Source organism: Athene noctua, chromosome 16, assembly GCF_965140245.1.
Source record: "Athene noctua chromosome 16, bAthNoc1.hap1.1, whole genome shotgun sequence".
Classification (NCBI taxonomy): Eukaryota; Metazoa; Chordata; class Aves; order Strigiformes; family Strigidae; genus Athene; species Athene noctua.
This window is the reverse complement of record NC_134052.1, coordinates 1,254,019-1,262,845: the sequence shown is the minus strand read 5'-3', so window position 1 is coordinate 1,262,845 and position 8,827 is coordinate 1,254,019. Positions and strand designations below refer to the sequence as shown.

At 56.6% G+C, this 8,827-nt stretch overlaps 1 protein-coding gene across 8 annotated transcripts in view; it reads left to right on the top strand.

Annotated features, from left to right (window-relative positions):
* Positions 1-398: 398 nt before the first annotated feature.
* Positions 399-8,827, top strand: part of EPB41L1 (erythrocyte membrane protein band 4.1 like 1) — a 69,807-nt gene continuing 61,378 nt past the window's right edge. For 7 of the 8 annotated variants that reach the window (XM_074920357.1, XM_074920352.1, XM_074920356.1 and 4 more), the window contains exon 1: positions 399-496. The gene's annotated coding sequence lies outside the window, so the exon portion shown is untranslated. The remainder of the gene's footprint in view (positions 497-8,827) is intronic. The other variant, XM_074920349.1, reaches the window with a different exon arrangement.

Below are 8,827 nucleotides of genomic sequence, written 5' to 3'. Positions count from 1 at the left end.
CGGGGCCGCAGCTCCCGGCGGGGAGGGGGCAGGAGGCGGCTCTGCGGGGCCCGGAGGCCTCGGCGGGGGGGGTGGGGGGGCGGCTGGCGCAGCCGTGCGAGCCGAGGGTGAAAGGGGGGGGGCGCCGAGCCGGGGGTCCCGGGACCCTGCCCGTGGGTCGCGCGCGAGAACAACGGCAACGGCGGCGGCACCCCTCCCCTACCCCCGGCCGTGCTCCCGGGGCCGACCGGAGCCCCGCCGCCGCCGCTCCCCCCGCGCGGGAGCTCCCGCGCCCCTCGGCGCGGCCCGGGGGCGGCTCCCCCCGCGCGGGGCGGAGCGGGGCGGCCCCGGCGCTGCGGAGGGGGAGCGGCCGCGCCCCGCCCCGCGCTGCGCTGCGCTCCCGCCGCACGGCGGGCAGGCGGCAGGCGGGCGGCAGGCGGGCGGCAGGCGGGGCGGGCAGCGGCCGCTGCGGCGTGGGGCCGCGCCCGGAGGCGGCGGCGGAGCGGGCTGAGCCGAGGTGAGCGCCCGGGCGAGTCGGGGAGGGGGTCGGGCGGCGCCGGCAGCCCCAGGTGCGCAGCCTGCGCGGGAGCGGCAGGCGGGGCGGCAGGCAGGCGCAGACCCGCCGCTGGGAAAGCTTCTCCAGGGCGGGCCTCCCCTGCTCGGCGGCGGAGGGAGGGAGAGCGGGCGGGCAGCGCATCCCGCATCCTGCCCTGCCTCCCTGCCCGCCATGCGGGGCGGGATGCTGGGGCCGGGGGGCGGCTCCCCGCGGGGGTCCGGCGGGCCCGGGGCGGGGGACACCGCGCTTCCCACCCGCGGAGGAGCGAAGCGGAGTGCGGGGAGGCAGCAGCGCGATTCGGGTCCTTGCACCGGGATGAGCCGGCCCCGGGGAGCCGGAGCCCTCTGTGCGGGTTGCCCTGATTGCATTTAACTGCCGGGCTGGGATTTCAGGGAGACGATTTACATTAGAGGGAGAATGTGCAGAGAGCCAGGAACAACTTGGAATGGGTCCTCGCATATTTCTGTGGTTATTTTTGGAGTATCGTCATATGGCAGGAGGTGGGCTCTGGAGGTATCCTTGAGCTCAGCATTTTCTCCATAGGCTGGTTACCCGGGAGATTGTACTAGAGGACCTGCGTGGCCCTTTTCTCTATCGGTAGTTTCTGTATAAAACACTATTTATAATCTTTGCTGTTTGCGCGGGGGTATTGTTTCCCTCTGGCATGCCCAGCCTTCAGCATGTTATGGGGGGGACCCTTCTGTGGGCAAACAATGGTCCGGGTATGCGTGGTTGAGTATTCACAATGTGTAGCAGGAGCAGGCGATGGCAAAGCTGTGTTTGATTCAGCTGTGGATGTTGTGAGGTGACTCCTGATCAGGCCTCTCTCCACTGCCGTGGATGAGGTGTGGCTTCTCCAGCATCCCTGGAGAGACCAGCCCGTGCATCGGGCTCCTTCCTGCACTTAGCTGCCGCTTTCCCTCCCGCTTTCTCATGTGAGACTTGTCCAAAGTGATTTTTGCTTCCAAGCAGCTGAAGATGTGGGAAGCACATTGTTACCAAGGTCTGCTCCTTGGGGCTGCCGTGCAGATCTCCGTGTCCTCTGCTGGAGGACTCGGTGTGTCAGGTCCCTTTGCCCACGGCTGGGCAGGCTGGGGAGCTGCTCCGGGGGCCTTCAGTTATGTGTCCTTGCTGCTGTCAAGTGAGCTTGGAGCTGAGGGAAGGCTGGGTTTGGGCGATGGTGCTTGCAAGAAGGGAATTACTCTTTAATTATATTTTTTTTGAGTCTGGTTTGATAGGCACGGAGCCTGTCTGTCCCCAGGGTGCTCCGAGCCCATGAGGGCCCTGGTCTCTGCTGCCTCAGGGACCCAGGGCATATTCTGGAAGCTGTGGCAGACCCTGGCTGCTGTAGAATACGGCAGGTCCACAGCCACCCTCTTCTCCCAGAGCCTTCCCCCCTTACACAGTAACCTCCGTGTTTGGTGTCAAAGGACCATGATGTACCTTTCCCTTTGGGGGTCCGAGCCACCTCCCCGCCTGCAGCCCCTGCGGGGAGCGGAGTATTCACGGCTCCTCTCTTTGCGCCATCCTTGTGCCGTGTTGATTGCTTTAGCTGCAACTTCAGAGGTTAATGCAGGCATTAAACCAGACATCACCACTGTAAACAGCAGAGCCCTGGGTTGGGCTGCAGAGGGGTGCAGGGTGTCTCGGGGGGGTGTGGTGCAGCTCTGGGTTAGCTGCAGAGCCTTGTGTTTGTGCTGACAGTAGGCTGCTTTGGCTGCAGGTGATGTCTTATTCCTCTGCTGTTTTGGTTGCTTCTTGATGTTGTGTAGCTAAAACTGTCCAGACTTTTTATTTTTACCAATTTTTGAGAAGTCACCATTGTCCAGAACTCTCAAGGGAGATGTTTTGTTTTGGAGTAAGCTTCTAAAAAAGGTTTTTGAAGTCCAGTGTTGTATTTCTAGTCAAAAAGCATGGCTGTGGATGGGAGAGGGCCTGTGTTCCTGGTTTGCTGAAAGTGAAGGTTTTGGTACCTTTCCTGTCCAGTGCAGGCATGGAGGTTGCTGGGCCCCCTTTCCTGGGCTGCTGCCATGGTTGCCACCACCACAACAACCTTCCAGGGTAAGTGTCTTCTGGTATGTGGTTTATGGGTGGCCAGGAGGGGTGGCTGGCTCAGCTGAAGTCACTGCAGTGTAGAATGGGGGAAATCTTAAAAATCAATTTTCTTCCTCCAGGCAGTTGAGCTCCCTGTTAAACTCGGGGTGATAACCTTGGTCCTGGTGAGGAGCTGGGTCTCTCATTGGTTTACAGAATCACCTTTCGTGCTTTCTGCTGGCAGCGCCTAGCCCTTGTCCCGTGTGTAACTCCGGCGTCACTCTGTCTTGCCTGCATTCCTCCTTGTTCCAGCGCTGCTGATGACTTCTGCATTACTAGAGGAGGTTTTCAGAGACAGAGCAGTCAGGTGCCTGATTAATTTTGTCCTTAAAAGAAGAAATCTTTCCCAAAGTTAATTAGGATTTCTAAATCAGGAATTCACAGAGAATGACCTGTTGGTTAAAGGGCAGGGGTGGGCTTGGCTCTTCCTGGGCCTGCTCTGAGTTTCCTGCCCAGTCTCGCAGACATCGCTTGAGTGTCCTTTGCCTTAATTTTATTTGGCTCTGGACCGGGGATATTTCCCTGCCGCCTTGGGCACAGTGCTGTGGCGCCTGAATGACAGCTGGGATACCGATGGGGAAGCAAGTGTGTGCGAAGAGATGGGCTGAGTACGGGCTTAAGCTTTGCGACAGATCAGCGTGGGCGTCTGTAAGGCCTGTGTTTGGATGTATAGTAGACTTTCATGTGGTGCCTGTCACTTGGAGGTCTGAGCCGAGTCTGAAGCTCTGTTTTAAGCATAGAAGCAAAAGAAGAAATGCAAAACGGTGGAAGTTCCTGAGTCCCTGGTGGTTGGAAGCTCCTGTGCATGAAGACTTGTGCAGCTACAAATACTTGATTCTCATACAGCATCTAAAAATGTGCTTGCGCTGAGGCTGTGACAGTGATGGCTGCGAGGCTTATTGTTCTCATTAGAGCAGTCGGGTGGCTCTGAGTCAGCAGGTTTGGATTTGTCACAGCCGGGGTGATTGTTCCAGGAAGACCTGTGAGGTTCTCTGGTGCTGAGTGGAGGGGCTGGCCCTGGCTGTCTCCTCCTGTGTAGGCACGTTTGGGTTTGAGCTCGGACTCAAGCTCAGTGTTGGCTTGTGCTGTCACTGCATTCCTGAAGGAGTTGTATGTATTTGTGGGAGTGGGACAACAGCCTCCTTTCCAACACCTGCCCTGTGCCATTTGGGTCTATAAAGTTGAGCATCGCTAATGCCAGTGAGGCAGCTTGCCAAGCGAACCAGTCTTTCTCGTGCACATCACCTTGTCTGGATTAAGGAGATGGGAAGCATGGTGGGAGGAGACCATCTTTGATGGGGACTGTTGCAGTATTTCCCCCTGGCTGCAGATCCTCTTTCCTCTCCTCCCAGCCCTTGGGTGGAAGCTTGTGGGTTGTCCAGGACCTAAGTGTGCCTTAAAGAGAAGAGGAGGAGATCTGGGCAACCACATCTTCCACCATGGAAGCAGTGGCTGCTTTCTGCAGCAGCTCTACTATCCGTGCAGCATTCCCCTGGGGCAGAGCAGGGCGCTGGGCCCAGGTCCCATGGATGTCTCTTGTCGTGGGTCACGGTGGCTCCCTCAGCCCTGCCTTGCTTCAAGGCGGTGAAGCATTTGGGAGTGCATGGAGGCATCTGTACCAAGAGCTGTTGGGCTGAGCTTTTGTACAACTGGGACTGGAGCCAAGGTTTGCTCTCCTTGTGCTAGACAGGGAGCTGTGGGACTGCGTGGAAAGAGGCAGTCATCCCAGAGCCCCGGGTGGGTGATTTGGTGCAAATACTTCATGTCTGCTTGTCCCAGGACACAGCTGAAGGTGCTCTGATTTGCAGCTGAGAATTAGGCAGTGCCCTGCCTATAGTGTGTGCATGCTAATGCACACGCCCAGGTTTGCCATCTGGGAGGATGGGAGTAGCAGACAGAGCCTTAAAATCTCGATGATAATGCTCTGGAAGAGGAATTCCTTTCCACCTTTTGCTGATGTCTGTCTTTTGCCCTGCGGGGAGCAATACCAGTGCCCCGGGCTGGGTCTGCCCTGTGCAGAAGCTGCTGTGTCCGGGAGCAGCTGGCTCTGGGTAAGCAGCACCCCGGGTCCGGTGTGATCACAGTGCAGAGAGGAGACTGGGCTGACCCTATTGTGCTCAAAACACGAGACAAATGTGGCTGAAGCTGCAGATTTGCAGTTGCCAGCTGGTCAGCAGTTTTACTCGGGCACTTGGCCTCTTTGTGGAGGTGAAATATGGTGGCAGTTTAGTATCTGCTCCATCCCCCTTTCAGAAGCCAGCCCTCTGCCCACCAGCTCTAACTGGACCCTGTGGCCATCTCGGTGGGCTTCACCATCCCTGAGCCCTTCTGGGTCCCAAAGACTGATGCTCCTTTGCAAGGTATTGGGGACGAGGTGGAAACTGGGACCAGGTGCTGCGCTAGCGTAAAAGGCACCCTGTGTTTGAGGCGATACTGAATGAGGATTCACAGCCCAGCCCTGCTGCCAGGTTCCACCCACCGGCTTCTTCCTCCCTCTGCTCCTACTAACCCACTGCCGGGGCCCGCTCGCTCGCTGCCTGGCAGCAGAGCGGAGATGTGTGCTGGTATCCTTCCCTGAGTATCGGATGGAGAGGAAAACACAGGGTGGAGTCATCTCTCGCACAAAGGAAATGTTGAGGTATCGTTTCTGCCTTTGGTGGATTTTTTAGGTGGCTGGGGAGAGATTAAATAGGATCTTAACACATTCACAGCCCCCTTCCCACCTCATTTTCCTGTGAATCTGTTGCTGTCATGGTATCTTTCAGAAGATATTTTTAGCTTTGCCTTTTTTTCCCCCCCCTCTCCTCGTATCAGGCTTTTGAAGGGAAATGCGTTTCTATGCGAGAACAGAATGAGCCATTTCACGAGACATTTTGTTGTGAGCAGAAGGGCCGGGAAATCTGATTGTGCGTTTTAAATGACACATTCCCCTTTGTAATCAGCTAATCGTACTCGCTGGGGTGAGTGCCAGCAGAAAGCTATCCCGGCCAGGCCAGAGGCAGGCAGGTGCGTACCCTGGCAGGCTGCAGGGTGGAAGGGGGGTTGGACCAGCCCTTCGCATCCTCCTCCTGCCCCATCCACACAGGACCCTTACCCACGCATGAAGGGCTGCAGTGCTGGGAGGGGTCGTGCAGGCTTTTCTGCTTAATGATCCTATTGAGGAAGCAGTACCCCCTGTGTGTGAGAGAAGCAATTAAATGTTCTGAATAGGTGCGCTATTGATCTGGCAGTGTTTCTGCTCGCAGGAGCTCCTGCTGAGCATGGGATGGCATGACACCTGACAGAGCTTTGGGTCTCTGCTTTGCCAGTGATGAGAGGGACGTGGCAAAGGACTCAAAGTGGGAGAGCAGTGCTGTGTTAAGGCCTAAGGGGTGGTCATGCAGCTGGGTCTGCTGCTTGCTATGGGAAGGTTTAGTTTTTGGCAAGGATGCTAACCAAGCATTGATGGTGAAGTTTAGGGTGGGAAACCTCCAGCCTGAATTCTCATCAGTGATGCCTTTTAGGAGATTTACTGCAAGTCCTGATAGGTGCAGGTTCTGCAGAGTGAACTGGTCAGAACAAGAGAAACTTCCTTTGAGGTCTGCTCTGCTTTTGGGTATATGCATGCCTGTGTGAGGCAGGGGCCATTCCCTCTGCAAATTCACTGGGGCTCTTCTTCAGGGAGCCAAAAAATGCTTTCTGGTAGTACGGCATGAGTAAATCCCTGTTGGTCACCCTGGTTTTGTGTGTGATACATCTGTAAGCAATGCAGCTGACTTTAGGGTGACAGTTGGAAATACTACAGGATGTAGAGAAAACACAGCTGGCCATGCTTTGTTTTGGTGGCAACTTCTACCATCCCTGATAAGCCCACCTAGCCGCTTCTGTGCTGCTGCCAGAGCTTTGGAGCTCAGTGCTCCTCTGCTGTGGTGCTGCTGGCTGTGGCTGCCTGGTGTGTGTAGCCAGGGCACCCTGCAAGGCCCATGGTGGTGTGGTCCATGGCTGCCCCCAGCTGAGCTCTGGCTGGGCTGTTTCTTCTCTGCTGGCCAGAGCTGATGTGATCCCAGTGTGTGGTGAGCCGTGCACAGCTGGACGTCCCTCTGGTCCTGCTTCGAGCTTGGCTAAGCTGCCCTGGGACTGCCACGCTGCCCTGCCCTGTTTATGTTCCTGCTTGGGTGGACGTGGGAAAGAGACACTATGAGTCTTTGTCCCCTTTGCTGGACCCATCAGCACTTTTGCAATGTGCTGGCCTAGATTTGAGTGCGCTGGGCTCAGCGTATTGCTCCCTCCTAACCCCAGCCAGCCATGCTGGCCAGGATCTGCCCCTTGCTCAGACTGTAGCTGTCGGCCGCTGCCGTTGGTGTCCCAGCGCCCGCTTCCACCACCAGCACTCACGCTCACCCGGTCAGGGTCAGGCTGGACAACTGGGATGACGATGATGTGACAATGTAGGTTATTGTGGGATGTTTTCAAGCCTGGGGCACTGTCTGTGGCTGAGATGGTGTACGCACCAGCCCGGCGCCGGGGAGAGCTGCGTGGCAGGAGATCACGATGCAATCTAGCATGGATTTTCACTAGCAGGAGTGTTATGGGCAGCTGCTTGTTTGCAGGCAGAAGTGAGCAGGGTTGGGGGAGGGTCTTGCTCCTGCTGCCTGTGTTCTCAGAACACTTCATTAATATGATACTAATTGATGCAGTAGCTCAGATCCCAAAATGTATAGCTCAGAGCCTGCTGTGGTGCACCAGCCCCAGTGAACGCTGCTTCACGCAGGAGAAGACGGGAAGGAGGGACAGTCGGTGTCTGATGGAGAACACAGGGGCTTTGTTTGGCAGCATTAATACAGGCAGGTTGGGAAGTGTTGAGTGCCACTGCCTTGCCTTTGGTGACTGCATCTTCCATCCTCCCTCGCAGGAGGAACATGGTGCAGCCGTGGCACGCCCCAGGTGCTGGGGCCACTTGTGTGATACCCTTTCTTCTGGGTCTGCCGAAAGCTGTCTGCTCCTGTGCTTGGCTGTGCGTCTGCCTGCCCGTCTCTGCTGTGTGTCTCTTGACTTGCCCTTGAGCTGGGATGGGAGAAAGCCAAGTGTACAAACCTGGGAGCAGCATGGGGCCTGCACAGAAATCGCTGGGCTTGGCAGGAGCGGGGCCACGGAGACTGTGCCGAAGAGGGGAGAGTCCTGCTTGTGCTTCCCCTTGCGTGACAGCGGCGGAGAGCTGGAACAGGACCACACAGGCGGCGATAGCTGTAACTCCCTCCTCTCTCTGTATCTCTCATCCAGATCATTTGGGGGTGCAATTTCTCCCTGCTTGGAGGCGCCAAAGCTCCTGGCCTTACTGCATCAGGTTTTCTGTCTGGGGGACAGCAGCAGGTCCTGTTCTTGTCTGGGAGGCTGGAGCCCCACGTGGTAGCTGCCCAGCCACAGATCAATCGCTACATGTCGCCAGGCTGCTTGGGGACTCTGTCCACGTGGAAAGTGGGACAGCTTTTATGTCCCTCTCTGGGAAAGCTGCTGTGGATGGGTGTCGCTCAGGGCAAGCTGTGTTTGGCTACACGCAGATGGTATTTGCTTGTGTAGAGTGAAAGGTTTTTGCTGAATCCATGGGAGAGGTGGGTGCTTTGCATAGCTGGGTCCTGCCTGCTTTACTTCTGTGCTTATGGGAGGATGGTCTTTGCCTATTGAAGGTATGTTTGAAAATTAACCCTTGGAAAAGCAGAAGGTATCCTTGCTGTGCTGTGAGACATCTTCTTCCTTCATGTAGCTGTGGTGCCTGCTGGCAGTTTTTCCTCCCCTATTAGATGTAGTTATCTAAAAACGCTGTTGCAGGATTGGGGCTGTTCCTATTAAAACTGCTTATTTTACTCCTGTGAAATGGTGTGCCAGAGCTGCTGGTCACTCCACGGATGAGTGAATGAGGCTGGCTCCCATGGGTGCTGCATCACTGACCTGCATCATTACCCGGGGTAAAAGTCCTGCCCACCAGATGTTGCCCTCGGCGTTACCACAGGGACCGTGCTGGTGAGCCAGAGGGATGGATGACAATGGGGTGGCACAGATGGCCCTGAGAAGAGAACTTGGGCAACGCCCGGCAGTGTGAGCCAGGAGGGTATCTGTTTCATTTCTCGGAGGTGTGTTGGTTGTGTGGCACTGCCTGTAGTAAATATTTGCTTTTATCACTCAAATGAGCAGAGCTGGCTCACAATGCACGCAGTGGGCAGA